The sequence below is a fragment of the Neopsephotus bourkii genome, unplaced genomic scaffold (genome assembly GCF_033783945.1).
Source record: "Neopsephotus bourkii isolate Nb327-2 ecotype Australia unplaced genomic scaffold, CSIRO-AGI_Nbou_v1 NB_1846, whole genome shotgun sequence".
NCBI lineage: Eukaryota > Metazoa > Chordata > Aves > Psittaciformes > Psittacidae > Neopsephotus > Neopsephotus bourkii.
The window spans coordinates 931,797-958,871 of record NW_026902319.1 but is presented as its reverse complement, the minus strand read 5'-3'; the positions used below and the strand labels follow the sequence as shown (position 1 = coordinate 958,871).

The 27,075-nt window shown below is 41.2% G+C and overlaps 1 protein-coding gene across 8 annotated transcripts in view; it reads left to right on the top strand.

Annotated features, from left to right (window-relative positions):
• Positions 1-27,075, top strand: part of SGCD (sarcoglycan delta) — a 525,277-nt gene that overhangs the window by 204,207 nt on the left and 293,995 nt on the right. The window lies entirely within an intron of this gene.

The window sequence follows — 27,075 nt, the reverse complement described above, 5'->3', positions numbered from 1 at the left end:
CGGCTGGGCGGTGGAGTCACCGGGCGGGTACCGAGGGGACGGCCAACAGGTGCCTGGGGAGTCTCCCTGGCTCGGCCGTTGCCGTTGTTGCTCCGTGAGGTGCGAACTTCAGGGTACGAGAGGCTGCCCGCATGGGAGGGTAAAGCCCAGGTGTGCCCTGCATTGATTACTGTTGTGGGTTTTTTTTCCGGTTGGGAAAATGTATCCAGTAACATAAAACTTTCTAAGAGCAGTGATGGATTCTCAACGCGGAGCTCCTTTCCCGAAGTGTTACGGAATTTTCACAGGCTTGTTTGTTGTATTGGCAGCACATTTAATGTTCTGGTGGTCGTCTCGGGGAGTAGCTAATACTACAGCAGATGGGGTTTGGTCTGCCAGCAGTAAGAATGTTCATTGATGTGCCTTTGCTTTAGCGTTTGTAAATTCCACGTATAATGCATACAAAGCAAAAAAAATCAGCTAGAAATATACATCAGCCTATGAAAAGGTATAAAGCCCATGGCCCCAAGTACTTCTTGTTAAGTCAACTTTCAAAGCAGCGTCTCTCTAGACAGCAGTTCCCATTTTTCAAGGGGAGAGAGGATGGGTGAAATTGAATTGTCCAAATTAAGTCAAAATGAATTGCTTAATATTCAGAGGGGTTGATAAATGAACCATTAAATCAACACTTACATAGTGTCTCATTGGAAAGGAAAATGAACAACCCTCAGTTGCGTGCTGGGCAGAGCAGGTCAGCCGGCGCAGTTCCGGCATCAGCGGACTGAACGGAGTGCTCCTGCTGCCGATGGGTGTATTTGCTCCGTGACATTACACGGGGATGGGAACAAGCTCTCCTGCTCTGTGCAATGAGGAGTAGCCTCTGCTATAAGTAACCATAATTGTCCCAGTTTCCTCTCAAAGGAGAGAAAGCCTGATTATGGTCATTAGGCATGAATTAACATAATTCCGTTGATTTCTCATGTTGATGTGTATCTGTTGAGAATCCACTCCTGTATTTCAGAATACTTTTTCCATTTTTTTTTTTCTCTGAGGAAGAGCTATATTTTTGAATGCTAGTTTTGGGGGGGGGCGGGGGGGGGAAGGGAATATACTGATAAATGAGAAAATGACAGTCATAATTTTGAAACAAGCCAGACAAGGTGCCTTAAAGTAAAAGCTCTTTTGAGAGCAGAACCTCTCAGTAATACAGTACATGAGCTCTGCTTGTGAACCCTCTGATTAGCATAGGTACAGCTCTTGCAGTATTCTGGAAAACTACCTTTGTCTTTGCCCCTTGAAGCCTTTGAAATGCTTGTGCTGGAGTGGTGTGACAGCAACTGAGGATTTTGACTTTATCCTTATTGTGCCTTCTGGAAACTTCCAACACTTTGAAGCATTATGGATCATATGCCCCTGATGTTTTTCATTTGCACCTCTTTGCTTTTGCAGTAACGTAGCAAAATATGCTGAAAGCTGTTAAAACTTCAGGAGCGAAAGCTCTTGTGTTTTTTGCATTCAAACTGAGTGTTACAAAGAGGAAATTATGGTGAGACTTGTATTTTTTAAATGCTCAGATAAACAGATTATCCAGGCTCCAGCTGAAGGTGGGACTGTAAATCGACTCATGACTTGAGAAAGCTTCTTGCCTATGTTTCATTCAGCCAGTAGAGAGAATCTGTATAAAACCTTTAGACAGGCAGGGCCATTTATTCAGCTGTTTATAATTATATATATATATATATAAAACTATGTTACATAAGCAGGTCTGTTGCTCTTTATTTAAGGTGATGTGTGTGGACGCAATGTGCATGTGTGTGGATCCCCCCAGGTGATGGGTTATTAGGTGGGTGCAGCAGAAGTTGCTTGAATGCATTGGGAGTTTTATATCATGTGTGATGAAGCAGATGGACGCGTAGGTGTGTTTCCCTCACGGGAGAGGAGGTTGTGGATCTGGAAATGCCTTTAGATAGTGTCTGATGGTGGTGTGCATTCTCCAAGTGTTTTGCTGTTCTTAAGGGCCAGGGTAGCTGTGGGTGGTTTGGGGCACCAGCAGTGCTTGGTTAGACCAGTCTTTGCTTGCTTCTAATCATCCTCAAGAATAAAAGAAGTAAAAATGTTTCTCTGAACGCCTCCCATGCCTCATAAGGTTACCCTGCTGCTTTTGTTTCCTCGCTTTCTATTTTTCTTTGAAATCATAATGCATTTCTTTAGTTCTTTTGATAAAGACTTGAACTCAGGCTTGCTGGGAAGTGGTCACTATTCTGAGAAAGTGCTGGTATTTTATTGACTTATTTTGGGAATGCTGGAGAAAAGTATAAAAGATTCACTTGCATTGATTAAAGCCTCCAGGGCAATCTTCTAACACTGCAGTTCTCTAGGTGAAAAATTAACTTTCTCCTTCGTCTACACCTGCTTTTATTTCATTTGTGAGAATCCCAGGCGTTGTTATCAATTTACATGAAGTCTTTTAGGTGTGCTTCAAGTGGGAAGTAGCTCAGTCTAAAAGCTCACCCATACGATCACCCTTGGAGTCCATTTGTCTCCAGCCACCAGCAGATACACCTCGATGCCATTGCCCCCCCCCCGAACAGTAAGTAACAGAGGCAGGATTTGTGCCAGCCCATAGTCCCTCACCCGGGAAATGTTTCCTGAGTGATTGTATAAAAAATAATTAACAGCTACCTCGATGCTTTTCCGGAGGTTTTGGCAGGATAGCACTTTAGCTGCAGCTTAATGACGAACTTTGATTTATGAGGTAACTAAAAGTGTTTCAATTTTTGGATATGGAGTGGAAGTGCAAGAGCTTTCTGCATTTCACCTGCAGCTTTCCAGCACAACGTGCAGCTAACAGCTTGTCTCTCATTGATTTTAATAAGAGATTTTTGCTGAATATGCCTGGAGTAGTTTGAAAACATATTGTTACTTTTTTCTTGGGCAGGAGGTTACTAAACATGGTAAAGAATTTTGCAATGCCTTTTAAAATAACTTTATACGAGTATAATTCATGTATCAGTGCATTTTCCCTGCGAATTCTGTGCTTTCTTTCCCTCTCAGCTACGCTCAATAACAGTTCACCTGGATGTGGCTTCTATCTGACTTGTTTTGAAATGGTTCAGAAGTATCCCCATGGCATTGCCAGCCAACGGATCACACTTAAAATCTTACCATTCTGGTGTCAAGCCTTTTCCTGTTTTATTTTGCTCACCTGTACCTTGATTTCTGACATATTTTTAGCTGCTGTTCTGTTGAATTAGAGTAGAGGCAGTGAAAATGGATTTGTTGGGGTGTTGTTTTTTTTTTTTTTGTGGGGTTTATTTTCTCCTTTGGGAAATGGAGGATTTGGCTTTTCACTGGAGTTGTAGCACTAGAGTGATTATCTCCTCCTCTTCTTAGTAAGGAGAGATTCTGGTTCCTCCTAGGAGGTCAAAGCTTTATGAAATCTCAGCATCACCACTCAGTTTAGCCAGAGAATCTGATACAGACACTGGGGTTGTATTGTTTTGTTTTGTTTTGTTTTGTTTTTTTAAAGTAAAGATGGCTTTAAGAATCTGGTGTTGCACAGAAACCTCCCTGAATCTAATGTGTAGGAAAGTGGTAAACTTGTAACACTCGATTATGGTAATATTCCTGTTATGGCCCTTTTGTCCCAGGGGAATGGTAGGGTTTGTCAGGTTGGAGAGCTACCATGAGTGCAGAAGAGCAGTTCCGGGACCATGTCCAGGGAGATGCCCACTGCTGGGATGAGCCAAGATGTGCTAGGATCACCCCAGCAGCTGAAATATTAGTGTAGTGTTTTTATCCATGCCTTGTATGGAAGACATGAGCAGGCTCATTTCTTCCTTGGAAGCATGGCAGCCAGGCTAACCATTAAGTTTAAATCTCTCCTGCTTCCCCTGGAGGTTTGCCTGGTTTGTAGCTGTCATTGGCCATTGGCTGCTGCACTGGTTTTGATGCATGAGCAGGTACTTGTGCCATGGGAGCTTGTGCCAGCCCAGGTACAGCTCTGCATACCTGTGCTCAGCCCTGAGTTCTGCCACGGTGGGTGGGAGCTACAGCCTGGCTTTTGATAGTCATTAATGTGCAGCTGAGCAGATCTCCATGCCTGGTTTTTCCCTTTTTTTTCTCGTGCTAGCCTAAGAAATAAAGTTTGTTCCTTGCAGGAGTGCTGCGACTGAAGGGCTGCTTGCTGCAAGGCTGCTCCGTTATTCTCTGTAGTGCTTGGTTTGCTCAGCAGAGGGAGAACAGACCGTGTTCGCGCAAGGCACCCAAAAATGCCAGCAGACACATTGCTCCGGCTGACTGTGAGGAAAGCAGTCCCAAAGCCACCCTCCTGCTGGGGTTTTTTTATTTCTTCCCTTCTTGTTTTGAAGCTCAGAGCCAAGCTGTGATTTTTCACCTCTTGATCAAAAACAGCTGCCTCAGTCTGTAGGTTAAGGGACTGTTTCAGGTGTCAGAGTAGGATAGAAAAGATGTGTCCAAATCCAAGAAGCAGAAAAATCTTGTGAATGCAACTCCTTTCTAAATATTCAGCAGCTTTCCTAAATATTTAGGAAGAAATGGCGGAGTGGGCCTGCAGTGACTGAGGCTTTACAGCACAGCCAGAGATAAACAAAAGAAAACAAATCCAAAGCCAGACCCCTTGAAGTAGTTAAAATTCAAGCAGCAAGCAATCCACGTGACTCATCTTCAGGCCAGATCTTCAGCTATCGTAAATCAGAGCAGCTCCATTGGCTTTCCCGGCCCTGCGCCAGTTGTGGCACTCGCTGGAGGGCTGGCTGGCTATTTTTTTAGGGAGGAAAGTTGGAGCAAAAGATTATCACTGAGGTTGTTATTTTATGTGATGTATTTTTTGAAGGTGAGAGTGGTATTTGGTTAAAATCTGTGCTCAGGCAAACAGGCAGTATGGTTCAGTAGAGATTTGCTCCCCTGTAGCATACTGTGAGGAAACCCAGGAGAGTTAGACATCTGTTTTGTTTTGTCAGAGATGTCAGTTTAATGTGGTAAGAAAACAGCTGTTAAAACACCGCTAGATAAAAGCAAGATGATAAGCATGAAGGGGAAAAAAAAAAATGATGGGAAGTTGCTGCAATTGGATTGAATAAGGCAGTGTTGTGGAGACCTGGCTCATTCCCCATCTGTCACTGGCCTGCTGGGTGCTGGGGTTGGCTTCAGGGCTGTGTTCTTCAGAGCAGGGAGTATTGGTGCTTTTACACCACTTAAATCAATGAGGTACCAGTTGCTGAGGCTTTCAGTAGGTAGAACAGATTAAGCTGCTCACCCTGATAGCAGGAGACAGTTTGAGTGGGGCTCCAAACACTGCCATGCTTGATCAGAGAGCATGACCTGGCTCTGCACTGGACACTTTCTTAAATAGATGGAAGTGTTCTTTTAAAGCACAAGCCAAGAGTCTGCAGGGGATGACAGTGAGCGTCTTAACACTTCTTTAGACAGGGAAGTGTGCCCAACTGGCAGATGTGGAAATGTACTGCTTGGAAATCAAAAGGAGCATTGTTTGGAGGTGGCTGTGAGCAGGGGGGATGGCTGTGAGCTGCCCAGGGAAGGCTCTCCCATATTCTGTTCTGGCTTATAGAAACAAACTCAAACCAGAGCCATCTTTGGGTTTGCTTTCAAATTCTTACCTGCCCAGCCAGTTAGGAAGGGTCTGTGTTTCCAGTCACATTAGAGACTGATCTCCATCCTTGCTTCCAGCCCAGCTCTCCCTGGTTCTTTCTGTGCACAAGCTGCCTGTGTTGCCTTCACGTATCTGCAGTGCTCTGTGAGGAGCAGGCTGTGAGGGCAATGGTGTCGAGCCGATGCTGTTAACAGCAGGAGAAACACCTCTCTCCTGAGGAGAGTTCATCTCTGCTGGATAATGAGCTCTGTTTCACTCAGGACTGAATTGCTGCTGTATGGATCAGAGCAGAGCACAAATGAGGATGCAGCACTGGGCACTTCCTACAGCCTTTCTTATACATAGCAAACAGCTAATTAAATGAGAGCTCTTTTGAGCTATCGGACTGCTGCTGGCCTGGCTTCTTGCAGAAGAATCTTGTGCAGTTGTCTTGCTCCAGTAACTTTTTGAAGTCTTTCAAAACTCTGTGTTGCAGCAACCCACAGCTTTTATTCTGGCTTTTAGGCTGTTGCAAGTGTGATTTGTTTGGAAGAGTGAAGTTGGGGAGTGAAGCTTCTGCTATCATGGGGGTTGTCCATGGTGATGTACAAAACACACAGCCATAGTGTGGGATATGAGAGCCTTGCCATGACTTAAAAGGTAGCCTGTAAATCTTCCTGTTTATACACGTTTGAATTACGAAATTGTTTATGCAGAAAGCATAAACTTTTTTTTGGAGTGTCAGCAGGGGCAGCCTTGCTCCTCTTGCAACTTATTTCATGGGTATAAATGGGATGTAAGTGGATTTTCTACCTTATGCTATCTGTTTGAAGGAGGATAAAATTCACTGTTGTTACTGTCACGCTTGGGTAAAACACTAACCCTGAATTTTAGCAGGTTTACATTATCAACTTTGCAGATATTCCAACTTTCAAATTGCATCTTGTACTGTTGGTGACTTCTGAAAGAAGTGAATCCAAAACAAACTTCAGAGCAATAATCTACCTTATTTCACCTGACTACTTTTAATTTTGTTTCAGTAAGACCAAAGAATCACAGCCTTTACAGACTGGAGCTCAGTTTTCTGCTTACACCTTGGTCCTGAAGAGCTGAATTATTTTGTGGTTTTGTTTGCAGAGCTTCCACTAGCATTTTGTAGGAAATCATTAGCTGTATTGCTGTTTCAGTACAGGCACTGGGAAACCCACTTTTATCTGTTCCTGCTTAAGAGAGTGTGCTACAAAAGGCTTGCCTTGTACGTACTGAAACATGATTAATTTTGGGGGGTGCAATGATGAAACTGCAGCGCTTTGATAGGTTGATTATTTTACACTTTGCCAGAAATGGATACTTATAACGAGATATTAGGTCTGAATGAGATATTCAAGAGCAAGTTCCAGGTTTGAGTTACAGGGAAGAAGCCAATCCTACTGCCACCGGTGACAATGAAAACACTGGGAATGGAGTCAGGCATGAAGTACTTAATGACCAATAGATGATGTTTTTTGAAGGTGTGAATAAAAGATTTGATGTATTGGATGAACTGTATGAAAAACAGATTGGTTGGATATTTTTCTTTCTTCCTCTTCTCCTTGTTCCCCTTCTTTCTGTCTGACTTCAGCAGTGGAGCTCTTGAGAAACAGGCACTTCTAAATTCCTCTGCCCAAGTCGGTATCTCTTTGACAGTTATGGCATGGACCCTTGTGCAGGCTGATGTTACACACTGTTACATGCTTTAATTTCATACTTCTAAAATAATTTTGGAGGTGGGCATTTTATTTATTGGTTTAGACAAAAAACACCTACACACCAGTTCCTCAATGTTAACAGTAATAATGTTTTCTGTTAACAGGTATTTCCTGAAGGAGCTTGGTCAAGTCAGAGGTGAATGATTTTAAGTGACATATTTAATGATAGTACTGGCATGGAGGATATTATGGTTGAGTCAGCAATAGAAAAATGTTGCTATGAACTTTTGCCATCGTTCTTATTTTCAACTGCACTGTTATGAAAGGTTCACATCCCATGGCTGGAATAGGAGTTTGGAGGAGGAAAGCAGGGTGCATGCATTGCACAGACAGTGTGTCCTAGCAGAGTGGGGAATTGCTGTCATTGGTACATTGGTGGGAGCTGCATGTCATTTAGTCCCTGGTTCCCCCCACCGGTATATTACAGAGTATTTCCAAAGCCAGAATGAGTAATGTTGTTCAACTAGCAAGCATGTGTTACTCTGTCAGCATTTGGGTCTATATCTGAAGTAACTATTATTTTGCTCTCCAAATGGCACACCATGAATAGTTTTAGTACGAGTGTGTTGCCAGTAGTCTCTGCTGTGCCTTGAACAGTGAAGCTGTCTAACTTAGAAAATGAAAAATGGTTTAAAAATGAGGTGAAGGTCATTCTCAGGGTGCCTGTAAAACCCTTGGCTGTGGGCTCTTTTAATTGGCTCCTCTGGAAGTGTATTTGTTCAGTCAGATCTCTTGAAAAATGATGCAGCATGGAAGCCTTGTAAATAGCAGAAGTGTTTCTTACGTGATTTAGTGCATTAATAGTTACTATGTAGGAGTGTTTTCATCATCAGAATGTACAGTAAGTCAGGACTTCCATCATTCTACAGTATTTTGTTTTGTTCACAGAGAAGAAGCGACATTAAGAAAGATTGGAGAGATTTGTGAACTGAACTAAGTCAGAAGTATTTTATACAAACTTTTTATCTTCAGCAGTTGGTAGTTACTCATAAACATGGTGTGAAAAGTTATGGTGGCAGTGGAAGCATTGCTTCCAAAGCTTGGTCCAAAAGATGAACGTGCTGCTGCTGGTATAAGAGAGCATCTGCCTCAAGTGACTGGCTCCATCCCTGCCCATTCCTTTCTCAGGAGAGCAAGCGTTGGTTTTAAGGTGGGAAAAGGCTGTTTTATGATTAATGAGGCAAGGCCCCTTGGTCTTCATATGCTTCTCTTGTTATGCAAGAGTGTTCTTACAGGGATTAAAATGCTGCTATTTTGTCCTTTCCATTTTCTTCCACTTATGGGAGGATTCCAATCTGCTTGAACCCATTTTACATTTGTTAACCCATGCTTGTAACTTCTGATCTGCTGGAATTTGGCTTTTCAGCCAGCTTGAACCTGCAGCTTCGGCTAAAACAGCATAAATTGTCCCACGGACTCAGGGTGCTCTAACTCAACTTGCGTGTATTTTAGATGCCTGTGTTCAGTGCTGTGTTTAGTTCTTTCTATGTATACTCTTTATAGGCAAAAGTTGTTTTTTCTCACAATCTGTAGAGGAAAGAAAATTGAATTTGCAGCTTTTCAGATGAAAATAGAAAACACAGTGTCCAGGTGAACTGGGACCTGTGATTTTGGGGTGGGAGATAATGTAGGTGGCTCTGGATGTTTTTTTTTTTTTCCTATCCTAATTTATGAAGCAGCTTGAATCTAATCTACTCCATAATTTCAAGCCTTATACAATATTTCCCATTTGTTACCCTAGTAAGACCAAAGGTGAAATTTTATGGTACATTGTGAGCTGAATGGTTAACTGGTTATTAAATATCTTTGCTTCCAGGGCAGATGGAAATGAGAGAAGTGTCTCATACAGACCTCAACCCAATTAGTACCATTTATCTTAACATGCTCTGGCTTATCCTACTAACACTTCACAAGAAAGCAGAAATTGTCCTTACCATGTCCTCTACCTCACAAGAAAGTAAGAACAGCTAAGGTGGTTAGACAAAAGGCTCATGTAGCCCAGCATCCTGTCTGTGGTGTCTGTCAGTCCTAGGTAGTTTGACTTCTCTTCAAGCTGTAGAGCCCAAATGTATTCCTGCTTCTGATGCATTCTTAACAGAAGAAGCTGTTAAGAAATAATTTTGCTCGTCTGATCCATTGCAGTTGCATGCCTTTGTGTGTTTTCTTTTAAAGATGGGATAACCAGAAATATATGCAGTTTTAAGATGCAGATAAATAACAAGTTTATTTTGTTCTGTAATAGTATTTTATATCTCAGTCTTGATATCTTTCCTAAAAAGTTCTGCCATGATTTACCTTTTTTTTTGGTTGCTGCTGAACTGATGTTTCTAGAAAACTGTCTGTAATGACTAAATCTCTTTTCTGCATCGGAACAGTTCAGAGCCTGTCAATCTATGTGGACAGTCATACTCCTTTTTTTTTTCAGTGCAGTATTTTGCATTTATTAACATTAATTTACTCTGTCATTTTGCTGTCCAATCACAGTGTCTTGAGAATCTTCTGCAGCTTTCATGTCAGTTATAATTTTGTCTACTCTTAATCATTTTGCTTTGTCAGAGAAGTGTGGCACTTCATTACCTTCCCACCCCTCTTCTCAGGCCATTAATGGGTATATGGACTAGTATGGGTCTGAGCATAGATGCAGAGATGATGAGTTCATAGCTCCCCCCCTCCCCATTGTGACAAACGATTCTTTATTCTTCTGTCTATCTATCTGTCCATCTATCTAATGAGTTGCTGATCCATAAGTTGCCCTTTCTTTCTGTCCCACCATAGCCTGCCTTTTTTTAAGGTTCCTTTTAGGATTCTTTAAAACTCTTTGCTGAGGGGTTTGGGATAAGCTACATGTACTGCATCAACTACATGCATATCCCTGAATACCATATCGCATGTCAACTCATTCATATGGCTTGTTAACTCCTTCAGGGGAGTCTAACAGATTCGTTGTGCATGGCTGCTGTCTGCAAAATATCTGACTCTTCCTGGGTATATAATGCAGCCACTGATTCTATTCTTCACTATATTTTCTATCAGTTTTTCTTGTATTGAAATTAAACTCAGTGGTCTGTGTCTTTGAACATTTGGCTTTTTTTTTATGAAATGCTCAGCTGTAGAAAGCCAGTGAAAGCAGTGGGGTGTGTTTTACCTAATATGTGGTGGGCATTGTGTGTTTGGTTTGTGGGTGGCTTGGTTTGGGATTTTTTTCTGTCCTGCTCTAACCTGCAGTGTTACAGCTTTGTTCAGAGTTGTGGGGTCAGAATCAGAACTCATGAAAAGGATGCACCTGCATCTCTGGTATGTCACCATGGTGTTGTCATGTTACACTACAAGACACTGCTGAGTTTCACCATGGCAGTTTTCAAAGTGGTGCCCTGGTAATAAGCTTTAATGTATTTATTGTGTGGAATAAATTGAACACTAGAACTAATGTTGACTGAAACCAAATGTCGTGTTAGAGTTTCAAGCCATTCTTGTGTATATAGGAGTATACGTGTATATATACTTCTTTATGTATATATAGAAGTATCAAGGCATAGGGCTGTATGCATGTCTAGCAAATGAATTTTAATGAGTGTTTCACATTTTAAAGGTTCCAGAAATGAACTTAGAAATTTGGAACAGACTTTTATTTTACTCTCTACATCTTTGTTCATTGCTTTACAAAACCCTAGCAGAATACCAGTACTGCAGGCTTCTGATGCCAGGATTTGTCACTAGCCTTGTATTGTAACTCTGTTTTATGGGAAGTTTCATGTTAGAAACTTCTCTGTGTTTTCAGCAGGAGAATCTGAAATATATATGAAGTCCTGTAATGAAAAGCAGTGGGAGAAAAGTACACTCCTTGTAAACGCCCACCTCAGAAGGGGCCTGTTGGTGTTCCCAAATCCTTTTGTGTGCTGTTGGTGTCTCCTGAAGCACCAGGTCACAGTGGGTGCATTTTCCTTGTGCCCTTATGTGCCAAGGCTAATGGAGCTATCAAACCTCTCTGCTGTAACAGCAAAAAGTATTTACTTGCTAAATTGTCATCTTGTTCACAGAAAGGTGAGGAAAGTCTTGTCCAGAGGTTACAGGGCCATCAAGAGGAAATCACCACAATGTCCAGATTCTCTCTTAGCAAGAATTTTCTCTCTGGCCCATGATGGTGACCTTGCGTCAAAAAGGGCATTTGTTGTAGAAGTACGTACTGTCATCTTAATGATGGAACCTGGGCTACCTGTTCTGCCAGTGAGCAGATTTTTAAGAGACTCACAAACAGCCTCAAAATCTTGTGATAACATTGAAACATCCAGTCACCATCTCTTACAGCACCTTAAATTCAAGCCAGGTTTTCTCTAAATGGGTGGCTGCTCCATGGAGCATCTTTCCAATCACAGATGCCTTAAGCTGATGGCAACAAAAGATGATTTCTTTTTTCCTCCGTGCATATGGCTTGCTAAGGTGCTTGGGCTTTGTGTTTGCATTCCCACTTTTCTTCAGTGACTTAGAGGCAGTTGTGGATTTGTTTTAAATGAATTCCCAAAGACAGCCAGAAAGTTAACATGAAGCCATCATGGATCACAAGTTCAGCTGAGCTCAAGATACTGATGAACCTGCAGTCACCAGCTGGCTTTAATACTTCCAGCCAGCTAATTAATGTCTGCTTAATTTCATTCCAGAGCTAATTGCTTGTCTTACGTTGTTTCATGATCCCCCATACAGATGACCGCTAGTTTAACTGGCCCTTTGTACTGAGGTGGAAATACTGTGTGCAGATAGAAACAAGGCCTGAAGCATGACACATTCTTGAGTGAGGTCAGTTAGAGACACAACAGTAGGCAACTCACCTGCTTCTGAGGGGGTCTGTCACTGCATGGAAGCTGAGAGGAAGGAGAATCATAGAATAGTTTGTGTTGGAAGGGACCTTCAAGGGTATAGTCCAACTCCCTTGCAGTGAACAGTAACATCTTCCACTATATCAGGTTGCTCAGAACCATATCCATCCATCCCTTAAATGTATCCAGGGATGGTGCATCTACTATGTTCATGGAGATCAAGAGAGCCCACTTGGGGTTTGGGGGGTTGCTTGCCTAGTCAGTTCATGGTGCTTAACCCTTGTTCATGCTGCAGAGATTTGGAAGAAGGATAGCCCCCAGGAACATTGTCATCCCTGTATGAAGACAGCATCCAGCTTCACTGCATCAGCCATGTGATGGAAGATGGAAAAATTTAAACATTCACTTAAATCTTGTTCTAATCATTGACATGGCTCGATTTCCCACTGTGAAGGAGGTGTGTAGAGCTGTGTTTGTGTGCTTGCCTGTTCCAGACTGCACTACCTGGCTGTTGGCAGGGCTGGGCAGTGCCCTGGGAGCTGCCCTGGTGTGGGGTCTGGGGGATGTGAGCTGCTTCTCAGAGCTACTGCATGAAAATCATAGAATCAGCTAGGCTGGAAAAGACCTTTAAGATCATTAAGTCCAACCATTACCCCAGGACTGCCAAGACCACCACTAAGCCATAACAGGTCAGCTGCTGGAGGGTGCCTTCGATCTGATCTCGCTGGGTTTCACTGCACTTGTATAAATAACAAAATCGTTGCATCAGGGTTTTTCACAGCAGGGCTGATATTGGCAGTGGTACCTTGTTAAAATGAAGGACTGTCTGTCTTACTACAGATAATGAGACCAACCTGCATTTTCTGCTTTCTGACAATATACTATACTAGATAAAGTCCAGTGAGAGTTATGTGTAAGTTTAGTGACTTAAATACTCTTTTTCAAGAACTGCTGTGTTTGAGAGAGTTTTTGTTAGCAGAGGAAAGTTAGGAGTTTGCTGTTTGCTTGCTTTTTAAGTTGTATGATAATGGAAGAGTTGTTTCAAAGGATAGACTTGCCAAGGACAGAAGCAAGGAATTATGAGATCTGTCTGCAAAAAGCAATTATCAATGCAATTTGCATCGCTGAGATCTTTAAAACAACTTCTGTGGTTTTGTTTGCTCACATCCTGTTGGCATGAAGTTTGCTTTGTCCATGCTTGTAGCAAATAAATATCTCTTTCCATATCTGTATTAATTTTAGAAGCTGAAATATCAAGTATATGGATATAGCATGCTGCAGGTAGTAAATTTTGACTAAGCATTTAGATGGTTCAGAGTATTGTGTACTTCAGTTGCAGCATCAGCTTCTTCAAAAATCACAGAGAACTTGAGATGTTGTCATCACAGTTAAGCAAAAAATTAAAATCAGGGTTAGGTTTCCAAATCCCTGTAGTGCCAACTGAAAATTAGGTGGCCAATAGCTGTGGTCACATCCAAATTCAGGTATCTAATTTGAGAGCCTCAAGGCCATATACAGTCACTAGACCATCCACAGGGTAATTCAAAGCTCTGAATTTAGACCCTGATTCTCTCCTCTTCAGTATGTGAGGAACTGAGGTTCTTGACTTGGAGTTTTAAGTTAGCTATCTAGATTAAGTTGATTCTCTACCTCTTCTCTCTGCTTGCCTTTTGTGTCTTTGAAAACAGTTTCCCTCTTCCTTCCTCTCTTTTGTTGTGTTTTGTTTTGTTTTTCCCTTTCTTTTGAAAATTGTCCAGGATTACATAGTGGTACTGGATCCAAGTGATGGAAGATCTACCTAAGGAAACTGAAGACAGCAGCACTTTCCGCCTTATTGAAACAGTTGCATCTTGTTTCCATTTTGAGCCTTGGTGGATCTGGCTATGATTTCCAGGCATTGCGTCTCTGCTAGATGAGGGGGCCCTGTAGTAAGAGATGAACTTTTCATGTGCAGGAATTAATTAGCTGTGATTAGGTTTCTTCTTCACCCTTTCACTCATAACTTAAATATCATTAATGCCTTCATATTTCTCAGTTACTTTCTTCAAAGCAAGTATGGTAATACTAGGAAGCTGTTCCAGCTTTAGTGTATTTTACAAGTCCCCTACCAGTGTTGCGCACTAGCGGTGTACCTAGAAAATGTGAGAGGGTGGGGGAAACTTTCAGTGTGGGGTCTGGCCCTCAGTGCTCCCTACAGCTACCATGGTTTGAGAAGGGTTGGGGATTGATAGGCATCCTGTATTGATTGTGTATTGGAGAGTCTCTTCCCAAAGAACTTCCAGTGCCGTGGCATCAGTCATTATTAAGTAGCCTCAAAGGGGAAAATGGAGCACTTGCTACAGGGTAAGCAAGTGGAGGAGGGTATCATAGTAGTTGCCTCTTTTTGTCTTTTTTTTTTTTTTTTTAATTTTAATCCTGACAATAGCATTGGTCCACTTTTCAGGGAGAAAAAAGGAAGAAATTGAGAAAGTTATTGTCTTTTTTTTTTTTTTTGAAAGGAAATAAAGGTTTTGTTCTTTTTTTGATCTGCAATGGCAGTGGTTTATGCAGTTGCTGCTTTGAAACAGTGACCTCTTATTGGTAATACAAGACAAAGTGTAAGGTCATGCACTGAAGGACTCGTAAGGATTTGTCCTGTAAGCTGGAAACTCTAGTTAAAAGCAAGAGAGGAGTAAGATGTGTACTGGCCAATCCATGAGCTCTGTCTAAAATGCAGCTGTGGAAGGTCAGAGGTAGCTAACATATCAGGTGAGGATTTTCTGTTGGTAACAGTGGAAATATATCTGGTGATATCTCCACTGTGATAGTGCTGGTATTTGTAGTGACTCTTTCTTGAGATAGATGAATCTAAACTGGGCCAGGACCACAGAAAAGTTGGTGGCATGATAGAAGCCCTGGAAAGGAGCCCTACAGGAGATGAGTAAAAGAAAATGAAAGCTGAAAAGAATCCTGATTGCTAATTAGAACATACTGGAGCGGAGTGCAAATGAGGGGGAAAAAAAAGGTAAATCAGTTAAAGCAAAGTATTGGAGCAAGAATAAAAGATAAATGTTGGCTTCGAATCAATCAGGAGGAGGACTGTAATTAGTAGAGCAACATGCTTCAAGGAGTGGGTAATGGGGTTCATGGAAGGGTTGAAGGAGACAGTGTCCCTTAGCAGGGCCATGCCCCTGGAAGGCTTCGCAGGTTCTGAATAACATGTGTGTGTCTTCCAACCAGCAGGTTGTTTTCCTTTTCCACTTTCCATTCTCAAATTGTGTATTTTTTCCTTTAATCCCCCCCCATTTCACAGGCTGCAGTGTTTGAGAGTACATTTTTCACCTTTATGAGTTTTTTTTTGTCCATCCATAAAGGCCACAATCTTTTTTTGCTCTGTACAACTGTGAGATTTAGTAATGATGCAGTTTTCGACTTGCCAGCTGGAGAGAACTAGAAGGGCATAGCTTCTCTGCCCCAGCTTACCTCTGCAGCCTGGGCTCTCTTCCCAAGGCAGGAATACATTTCTGGTTATCCCATTTCCGATAAGAACTGAGCTCTTCTTCTGTTTGCAAAGACAAGAGGTCCTTTTCTGTCACATCCTTTTATTTTGAGTGGAGACAGTGAAATCCCAATCTGCTTTTGTGTTTTGCTAGGACTGGATGACAGAGCTGTTGTGTTCAGGGGAAGAAGGCTCAGATAAGGCGGCTCTGGGTTCCCATGCCTGAATTTTCCCCTGCACAGTGCTCTATCCTCTGCAGTCAAGTCATAGTCTATAAGGAGCCAAAATGAAGATTCCTGAGCAGGCTGCAGATCAAAACAGGTTTCCTGGTATTTTCTTTTTTCCCTCCCCAAAGGATACAGAGGCATGGAACAAGCCATGCAAAAACGGATTTGCATTTCCATTAAAACCAGATAAAAACAAGTGAAAGTTAATATGCAGCTCTTTAACGAAGCTGAGAGAATAACAGCATCACTATTAGGATCACAGAGAATATTTGGATGTCAAATCAATGGGCACTATGCAGAAGATGACCAATCCATCCTCAGGTTTGCTTTCCGTGAGCATCCTGATTCATGCAATTTCCCAGCATTTGTTTAACTGGGCACATGGTTTTTTATCTTTATAATTTGTTTTAAACTGAGTTAGCCTGGAAATACTGTGCATTCGCTTCAAGAAGTTTTTGCTAAGGATGCTGTGTTCATTGAATAATAATGATCAATAACAGGAAATGAAATCCAAGAGTTCTCTGTATCTTTGCCTAATTAACCCTGAGAATTAGCTCCCTGTGTTTGAGTTTTCTCAAAGAGGGTGAGTCAGGAGCACAGGTAGCATTAGTACTCACATGGTGCAAGCAGCTTAGAACACGTCTTGATGGCTCTTTAGTATTTTGGATCAGTAATACTTTTTTGGCAGCATCAGAGGTGGGGAATGCATAATCTTCCTGAGTAGCCAATTAAAATAATGACTTGGATGGCAAGTTCCTCTCCTTTTTCCTCCTGTGTATGGCTGTACCCTTTCTATCAAAGAAGCTGTATCTTAATTGGCAATCCCCTCTGCATCTGCTCACTCCGTCACCCCCTACAGAGAGGCACAGTGCTTAATTAAAAGGGAGTTTGTGTTTGTTTATCTCTGGAATTTCACTTGTGCTTTTGTAGCTGTTTCAAAGGCAGATGAGTTTATAGAGACCTTGCTAAGTAATTAATCCTGTAATATTACTGCTTTAGAAAAAGAGGAAAAAAAGTGAATTCATTGGAGAAGTCCCACAGTCTTCAGACTTGGTATGTGTGTTGGAAAGAGGAGTGTGGGGAGACCCATGAAAGGAGTCAGTCTTCCCATGACTATCGAGACAAGTGAGGTTTTTGCTGTACCATTCCTCTAACCTGCTGCTCCTGGAAGTGGCAAGGTTGATTTGCCTCCAGAGAAATTTTAGTCTGTGGCTACTCAAATGAGTCTTTACATGGAGAATGTTTCATGGTCATGAAACAAACTGAAGCCGGCAACTCATTACTTCTAATCCCATAGTTTTTTACTCAGTGGGTCTCAGGCACTTTGGAGTTACGTGTCATCTTTAAGTCTCGAAATTACTTGTGGAAGACTATGCACTTTTGTCATCAAAATTTTAATTAAAATCACTGCCGAGGTGTGATGGGATCCCCTGAGACGGACGTGAACTTCTCCACAGCGCTTCAGATACCAGTGGTCTGGAAAATACTGCTCTTCATTTTAAGAGAAAATGATGTTCCTGGGAGCAGCATGTTCCCAATACATCGCGGTTTTTTTGCTACCTCACATCCTTCTTGTTCTGCCCAAAGGAAAGCACACTACCAGGGGTCCACTGGCTGGACTGTGGGAGCTGCTTACAGCACAGTCATCCTATCAGGATCTTGTTGGCTTACATTGACCTCAAGCTGGAAAAGCTGCTGCTGTACCCATTTATTCCCTGGCCAGCTTCTGCCATGCAAGATGTTACATCACTTCAGCCCTCTGTGAAGCTGAGGGGTAGTTAGTATTTCACACAACTGGTCTTTAGAAGAAGATGCTTAAAATCAGATGGTAAAATATCTAATTATTCTGAGTTGGTTTTCTTCCCCCTCCTTTTATTCCCCACACTAGGCTTTAGCCAGGAGACTACTTCAAACAGCTGCTTAAGGGCAGTTTGAGCACAGTTGTGACTGGTAACAGTAGTACATATACATTTCACATACCTATAAGGAACAATGTAGTTTATCTTACATGCAGCAATGGTAATGTCTCATGGTTGGAACCATGCTATGGATAAGGAGTAGTGAAGCATAACTGTGACTGGCCCAACACTGTTTGAAATGTGTATAAAGTAAGAAATTTCATTTGAATAGAAAGCTGCTGACTATTTGGGGTTGACTCAGTGATGTTCTTTCACATCTACTTGCTGGGTCCTTGGCACAAATCAGTGTGTTTTAGTACTAGACTTTGGCAGTGGTGAACTATGAGCACAGCACACTCAAGGGAGCAAACCAACAAAACCCACAAAACAAAACCCCAATTAATTGAATGTCTGTTGGTGATATAATCCAGAAATAAAGCTGCTGCGTAGATTGCTGGGTGTTGTGGTACTTATTCTGCCTTCAGTGGTTCATTAAATATGATGAACCTAAGCAAGAAGGTCGCTTTCTGGCTTTCCCTCAAGCTCAGGGTGATCTGGCTAAAGTGGTCCAGTGATGATCTGTCTGACGTGTGGTTGGAGCAGGGGTTGAAGCATGAAGCAGAAAGTCTTCAGATATGTTGTACTCTAAGCTGCATTTCTGCTGCCCTGAGCCAGAGAATTTAAGTGCATGTCAGTTGTAGTTAGTGCAGCAGCAAATCAGTCCCTTGCTGTGCTTGCTTGGGTGGGAGAGGAGGAAGTCAGAAATCAAAACATTAATTACCCAAAATTTTGGTGGTATCTTTAATTTGCTTTGTTTATTTTAGTGATTCTGGGGGAGAGGGTCTTCTGTACAGGCCGTACTACAAAAGGAATAGGAAACCACTGAACAAATGGACTTTCTGTTTGCTTTGTGCATTCATTTTTCAGTTTCATTAGGACACATTAGACTCGTGAAGATGACCAGTGAAATTATCTTGACAAAGACTTCTGCAAAGGAGATCAAAATAGATAAGGGAAGAGTGACTGGAAAGACCCTACCAATTACCAGCTTTCCCAGCCTCCTTACTTAATATTCTCAAAGCTAATGTGAGAGGAGGAGGAACACACCTTCATCAGAATGCTGCATAGGAGAACAGTGTTGCTATTAAAAGCCCAATAATGACTTGTATCCGTTTATGCAGATTTGCACTGCTGGGTTACTCTGTGCCTGGCACTTGGCAAAGCACAGATAACATTTAAATCAGGCAGTAAGTGTAATTAAGTACTACCCTTCAGCGCATCTCTCCTTTTAAGACATTTTTATACACCGTGATTTAGAACATGACAATTGGGTGAGATTAAAGCAGCAAATTGTGCCTATAAAACAAGCCCTGAGAATAGCAAGGGACTGTAAAATTTTATAAACGGGAATACAGCACATGCCTCCAATCCGATAAAACTTTTGTGAGCTGGGAGATTAACTGTGAAATACAAATAAGATGATACAGTATGCATAGCATTCCGATAGTAAATTGCTTGTTATTGTAACAACTTATTTCCTCTACCCAGAAAATTTCTTACTTAACTTTTCTGGAAGAAGCTCACCATGTGACTGATTCATTAACTACTGGAGGTGTGGAGAGAAGGTAGAAAGTTAGGCAGCAGTGATGTCGCTGTACAGAAAGCAATAGCGTAAACGTAGTGCGAAAGATCATCTGTGCTGAAACACATGCAGCCAAGCTTGTGATTGGTTTCTTCCCCAGCTTCAGGTGAGTTGTGTTTGCAGAGGGAAAAGAAATAACTTATTTCAAATCTTCAGTAAGGCCCAGTGAAAGGTTTTCTTGCGGAACAAAAATGTTGCTTTATGTGAAAAGTCTAAAATGCTGTCTTCTGTGGGACTTGAGTGTTTGGTGGTTCGAGTTTGGTTTTACTTTGAATATATCTGAGCATCTTCATCACCTGCACTTGGCACATCTTAAAGAAAAGGCTCCAAACCTTTTAGAAACTTCTTACTCTGCAGTTCTCAAGCCTGTGGGGCCGCAGGTCACCTCAGCAAATCCCACTGAAGTTGTCATTAATGGTAGCTGAAAGGCAGAAACTCCCTTGGTGCTGCTGTTGGTATCAGTGGCTTCTGCTGTTTATGAACTGCTGCCCATAGATTAATGTGTTGCCTTTTATTAAAAGACATTGAGTCTAAATATATTCAGCTTAAATGTCTGATGCAGAACCCAACAGCCTGATTCTTTCCAGCTGCATTAGTTGCAGAGAAAAATTGTGGTGTTGTATGTCAGTCATGTTAGAAGGAAGATTGTGCATATGGAACTGGGAGGAGGATGATGGCTGGCTGCCTTACTGTTTGATGCTCTCTTGACCACCTTTGCTCTTATAACACTTGCTTTTATAAAACTTAATGATGTATTATATACGGAAATAGCAAAAATTGGAAAAAGAGGTTAAAATTATTCTGGAGGATATTACTATTCTGTAATAGGACAGTTGGGTTTTAAATGCTGAGCAGGCAGTGCATTATGAACAAAATCAAATACAATAGGCAAATAGTAGAGAGAGGAAGGAAACGGAGAAGAAACAACTGGGAGCCTCTGATGAAAATGCAGCTGCATTGACAGCCAACCATGCTGTGGGCCCATATCATGCTCAGTCCATGTTTTGATAGGGGGGATGCTTACCCATTGTGTGCTACTTTTACACTTGACTTCTCTTAGACTCTTGGTTTTATTATTTGGTGCCATATTTGTGCTTGAGATTAATATTGTTAGGGAGATGCCAATACTTCTGAATCAGCATTAAAAAAGGTATGATATATAGAAATGTTGACCTTTTCTTGCTTGGTTTGAAAAGTCAGTTAAAAACGGCAGGGTTTCATACAGAATAGAAATTCCCTTTTCTGTGAGAGGCAAAACCGGTGCTCTTGTACCTGCAGTACATTGTTCCCATCTTTCACCTGACCCCACTCTCCCAGGGAGCATAGGAATTTGCTTCTCCATCTTCTGTTGCTACTGGAAGGTCCTGGATGGGTTCACTGCTGCAGCTCTTGCTGAGTTCACATCAAATCACAGTATCATGGGCTCACTGAATCAAACCAGAACAGTTAAAACATTTAAAACATCTGTAGGAAGTCATTAGCATAGAAAAGATCTTTGAAAATGGAACTCCCAAATATTCAGACAGTGTTATGACAAGCTGTCAGCAAGCAGTGTGTCGCTCCTGATCCTGATGAGAAGGCAGCTGCCTCTTGCACCCATCTCACCATGTCTGCTGTAGGCAGAGCCCTGAGGAACTTCAGGTTGGATCTAAACTCATACTGTGTCTGACCTATCTTGGACTCTTAATTTTCCCAGTAACTGAGCTCACAGCTCATTGTGTTGATGCTCAGTGGAAATTCTTCCCCACGTGATGACACTGATACTAGTTTTTTCCCCATCCTAGTGTCCACGCTTCTTTGGTATTTGCTTGAGTGAAATGAGCCCTCAGTCCTCCATTAGACATGCTCCGTCTCATTCTGGTTTTGGTGATTAATTCATCTTTGATATTTTGCCTCTACTGTTGGTGTGTTAGTGCCTATAGTCTGTACCAGAGAATTAGGCACCCAGCCCATAGTGAACTTCAGAGTGACATGGATCACAACTGAAACTGCAGCCTGAGAGTTGCCTACACTGAATTGTTTGACTGGGACCAGAATCCTTTACTGTTTCATTCTTCCCCCCCCCGTTTTATTGGTATTTCTTGTAGCATAATCTCTCTTTCAGAAGCATCAGCTTAATTGTTTGTGTTGGAGGTGGTAGGGAGTAAGCACAGAAACCAGTGGAATATTTGTTCTGTTTAGGATGGAGGTGCATCATCTCAAAAATCTGACCTATAAGCTGTATTTGACTTAACTCTATGCTTTAGTGTGAAGATTTGTTTCTTTATTTGAACTGATTTATAATTGGTCTCTTGGGATGGCTGTGCTCTTTGATTAATAACCAAAAAACCAAAACAGTGTATTTTCTTCTCAAGGTAATGCTCATCATTTTTTAAGTTTATGTTTAAAGCTCCTTCCTGAGAGGGAGCAAAATGGGCAGAGGTTGAAATACAATGAATTGCTCTGCTTTAACTCCAGCAAAAGGTGCAGCAGTAGGAATGTTGCTATTCCACCTCATGTTAACATTAATGCGAGTTAAGCAAGGAAATCCTCTGCCCATAGACAGGGAAAATAGACCTATTAATCGAAACTGCTGCTCAGCAGTTGAAATGGTTATTTTCAGCTTTTCCTAGCAAGCATGTGAACATTTCTGTATTCATGAAAACATTTTAATACTACTGGGTTATGTTGGTGCTCTGGCTGTGACTCCTGTTTGGGCTGTAGAGCTAAGTATAGTTGGGGTTGTTCTGTTGCTTTATGAGGTGATACCATATTACTTATCCTGTGCTGCTGCTTTTGACATTTTATGAGTGATGGACTTACTGAATCTTCACGATGTTAATGTCTGGGACTTCACTCCAAAATAACTCTTTTCCCCTTGTCCTGAAGCCCTGCCTCAAAGCATTTAATGGCTGGTGAGAACTTCTTGAAGCTGATCTATTGCTTGAAGAAAGGCATAGAAAGTGCTGAAGTTACGATTCTGTATAATGCCAGCGTTCACACTGTCTAGCACACTGGTCATTCCTTTACGTATAGCACTGATTTGTCAGGGATTTTTGCTTAATTAATGCTTAATTAACTTAGATCAGGCATAACTTCTAAATTATTTAAGAGGATTAAGACTAAGAATACTGATGGCTCAGGTGTTCTTTGGCTGCAAATCCAACCGCTAATGTGATTTGTAATTGTGAACCGAGCTTGTCTCATATCAATCAATTTCTGTCTCTCTTTCTCTGTTATATTGTATGTTTTGGAAGGTTTTTTTTTTTCCTTTGAGATCTTTCTTCATTAAATAATGTATACCATTAAAACTTGAATAGTTTGCGTAGCTTGGTTAATAGTTGATTCATAGGTGAGGCAGATATGTACAGGAAGTATATGCAAGGCATGGTTATAAAGTCAGAATGTGAACTTAAGGAAAAATGTTCTTCCATTCTGAGGTCTGTATTTGAAAGCTTCTGCATTAAACTTTCCTGCCCCTCCCCAAGCGAGATAAAAAGCATTTGGTGTTAAAAAAAACATTAACAATCATGTGATGTGGGAGAGGAAGTTTTTTCTGAGTAATTCTCTTCACTGTCTGCATTTCAGTGATAAAACTTGTACTCAGTGCTAGGCTGCGAGTCCCTAGGAGTTGGCAATAAATCATTTCACTTTAAGATGTGCTTTTCTGCTTGAGTCTCACTAAGACCGAATTCTGTAACCATATTAAAACACATTATCTGTTTCTGGAAAGAACAATGGCAACAAAATGCATTGCTAGGTCTTCTCTTCGGGGCTGGATTTAGCTGTGAGGAACTGGATGCAGAGGAAGGAAAGGAAGCGTAATTGCACAGGTATTTGCATTCTTAATATGTTTTCTTATTAAATAAGACAAGTAAAGTATGTTAGTTGAAGTATTAGGATATTATCATATATTACCTACCTAATGCTGCAAATTAAAGTGACGTTGCTGTTGTAATCTGTTTAGAAGAAGCTGCCTTTTGGAAATATGGGTCATTAAAAACCCAGAAAGCAATCCAAGAACCCAGACAAATGTTTCAACTCACTTGGGTTCCTTAGATTTTATTAAGACTAGGTATTACGTGTCCTTTCAGGAGAAAATAATTTTGGCCTTGGAATCTGTGATATAATCAACTCATGAACTTCATGGTTCTTGTCTAATTACGCTCATGTGTATCTGTTTGAAATGAGTCCCTCTTTAAATAGCTTCCACGTAAGATTGAAGCCAAACAGCAGTAGGTTGGAGAAGTATCTGGCCCAGTATCCCTATACTGTCTTTTCTGCAAAAAATCCTTCCTTGTTGCATGCAGGCTAAGCGTTACCATATCATATCTCTTTACATTTGAACATATTTATACAGCCATGTCTAGGTAATAAGACAGGGTGGTGAAGAAATGAGTGTATATCTCATCTTAAAGAAGCCTTGGAATGTGAGCGGGTAGAAGAGACAGCAAGTGTACTGGGAGAAAGAAAATGCAATGCAAAGTAGTTTTGGAATTTACACAGATACCATAAAAAATGAAAAAAGAAATCCTTTCTAGTGCTTTATGCTTGCTCCTCGGGTGGTGTCCCTCTTTGAATACACATCTGGCTGAGTGGGCATCATCCGGGTGCGCAGTCCAGCGTTGTATGTGCAGACAGGGATCTTACTGTGTGATTGGGAGTGAGCCACTAGCACAGGGCCAATATTAAAAGCTTCAGTGATATGGATGGTTTAAATGGATTTCCTGCCTGCAGAAGTCTGAGAGATGGGTACAGCAGGTTATCCATTTTGTCTTCAAGCTATACTTGTTTCCTGTAGAGAAGCGTATTTCATAATCCTTAGCTGAAACATGAAGTAAAACTACAGCTACAGTTGGTTCAAAATAAATGCCTGCCTATTGTCATTATGGGTTATCATAATCATCATTAAACTTAGACTGAGTGGTCAATACTTTTAGTAAAGTTTGCTTAAAAAAAACCCTTTCCTTGGATGTGTTGAATATTAAGAGTAAGGGTAGTAAAATCCTTAGCATATTTATACTTAATGCCAAATCAAGTAATCCAAACCACTCTTTTCTCTGCCAGTGAACTTGTATCTCCATTGCTATAAATTAAACTAGTCATTCTCGTCTTATCCTTGGTGCCCAGCTGTTGTTCTTCCTCACTTTCATCACTTTACATCTTTGATGGTGTCTCTTGCATGCTTTCCTGCTCTTCTCTTTTCTACATGGCTTGTTTGGTTATTTGTTTCATTTAACATGAATATTTCATTTAATGTGTTGGTGCAGTTGGAGTGCTTTCTACTGTGCTTTCCCTCATCTGACTGTATCTGTTTAATGAGCAGTAGATAAAATGGAACACTGTCTGCCATCCAAAGTTGTCTCAGTGTTTAGGAGACAAAAACGTTCTGATGTGAAATGTGACTTAGATGCCTGCTGTGCGGTGTTTGTGTTGTAGCACTTCAAAAATGTGGCCCTAAGCACTGCTAAGCATTTGACCTGTAGTAGACTAAAGGCACAATATTGCATATCCTATAGGTGGGAGAGAGTATACAGAAACCTAAATATCAGGTAGGAAGTGAGTATGTCTTTCAAATATAAGCATCCCTGTCTTCTATGCAAAACAGACCAGAAAAACCAGGCAATTATGTTATCAGGTTCATGATTGCTGGTTGAGCCAGAACATGGCTTTCCAAAGCACATCTACTTTCTGCTTAAACCCATGCAATGAACATTTCCAAAAAGAGCATTTACAAATGGGGAGGGACCACACTTGCCGTATTTATTCTGTGCCTGTCTGAACCTTTGAGGTGTCTCAGTACAACTGGCAGTGTGTTAGCAACTAGACTGATCATAAGTTGAAGGGAAATGGGCATTTTTGAGCCAACATAGTGGAACTACAAGTATGTTTCTTTTTGGAAGGATTGTAATGCCAACTGGCAGCACAGACTTGGCTATGCTAAGGGTCTGGTGCGGCTGCAGTAAAATACAAGGATACTGAAAATAGCAGAGGAGCAACAGGAATTATCACTGGTATTGTTGCTGGGGAGTGCAGATGCAGGCTGGCATTTTATCAGCATAATCTTAGTTTGAACTTCATGAATAAAATTTAATATAGGGAGCTTGGAATAGCTGGGGCTGGATTTATACTCAGAGAGCAGGTACATTTAATTTCAGTAAGTACATAGCACTCCTCCTCATTTGTGTAATTTAATGTTAACTATTTAGTATCCATCAGGTTCTGATCTTTTGGAAAATTTCCCTTGCATAAATTATATGGTATGATATTTTCTTCCTGTGCATCACTCTCCACAAATGAAAACATGGATTCATTTTCAAACTACTGTTTAAATGCTTCAAGTAGAAGCATTCCTCATTACATTTCTTCAAATTACAAGAAAATGCTTTTGCTGTGCCATTCCTGAGCCTAGACAATTATTAGCAGCAAACTGAGAGAAGAAATAAGCTGTGCATTTATGTTACCACGTCCAAACCCAGCATGAGTAGATGTGAGGAATGAAAGTGGTAAAGAAAAATACAGCAGAAATGAGAGCTGATGTTGAGAAGTCTGAAGTGGTGAAAACCGTTTGACGCAAGTTCTTGCCAGTTGTTTTGATTTTTGCATTTGTATTTTAACTTGGGTAGAAGCTGTATTTGGCAATACAGGAGTCAGCTGCTAAAGCATCTCCCCTTCCAACCTTATTTCCTTCTTAACTATAATTTCCTTTTATTTTTTTCTCTAATTCTTACTGCTTCCAAGAGTTTATTCATCTGGATTGATATAATCCACATCATAACAAGTTTTTCCTGTAATATGTAATACAATTTTGGGGATTTGGTGCTGATCTAAATCCTCCCCAGCTGAGAAAATTTGCCATTTATTTTAAAGAGTTTTCATCAACCTGTTAAACCGCAGCACAAATTTGGACGTATTTGAGTGTGTTCCTTTTGTTTATTTTTGCAGGATTAGTGTTTTTCAGTAATAATCCTTTTGTTGTTGGATGAACTGAGGAAGCCCAGTGGGAAGCAGGACTGAGGTCCACGATGCCTGAACAGCCTTTGTGCCAAGATCTTGTGGCTACAGATGTGCTTGCTCTGGCATTGGCTCAGTGGAAAAGTCTGTGAGGTTGGACTAGCGACTTTAAATGTCAGTGTTGCTTACTGGGCTGTATCTCCTTTAATTTTGCAATAGGCTTCAAGCATCTTTGTTTAATTAACTAGCAGCTGAGTAAGAGAAAGGAATAATCCCTGTCTGATCAATCACATGCACTTCCTGGAGTAATGAAGCTAAGTAGTCTGCTGGTACAACCAGGAGACAGTACAGAGGATCTGCTGTGCAGCAGACAGCAGATAGAGCCATAGTGCTTAGCCTGAGCCTCATTCTATGCATCAAATTACCTTTCTAATGACTGAACTGAAAGCCTCTGAGTTTTGATGTTTCTGCCCCAACTCCTCCTGTAGCTTGTGACTCTGGTTGCTGATACAGGTAGTAGAAAGCCACTATTCATTTATTTAAAGAAGAATGTTTGGGTGTGTCAGATTGGCAGCATTTGTGTATTACTCGTTTATCAAAGAATGGAGTCATACTGTTAGATTTTTATGTCATCTTAGTAATATATGCTTGATTATGGCTAATGTGGGTCTTCCCAGTGAGAAGTAAAAGGGGATAGTGGCATGCTTTCAATGTGCTGTGTCATCCGGATGAATACCCTCGGGCATGC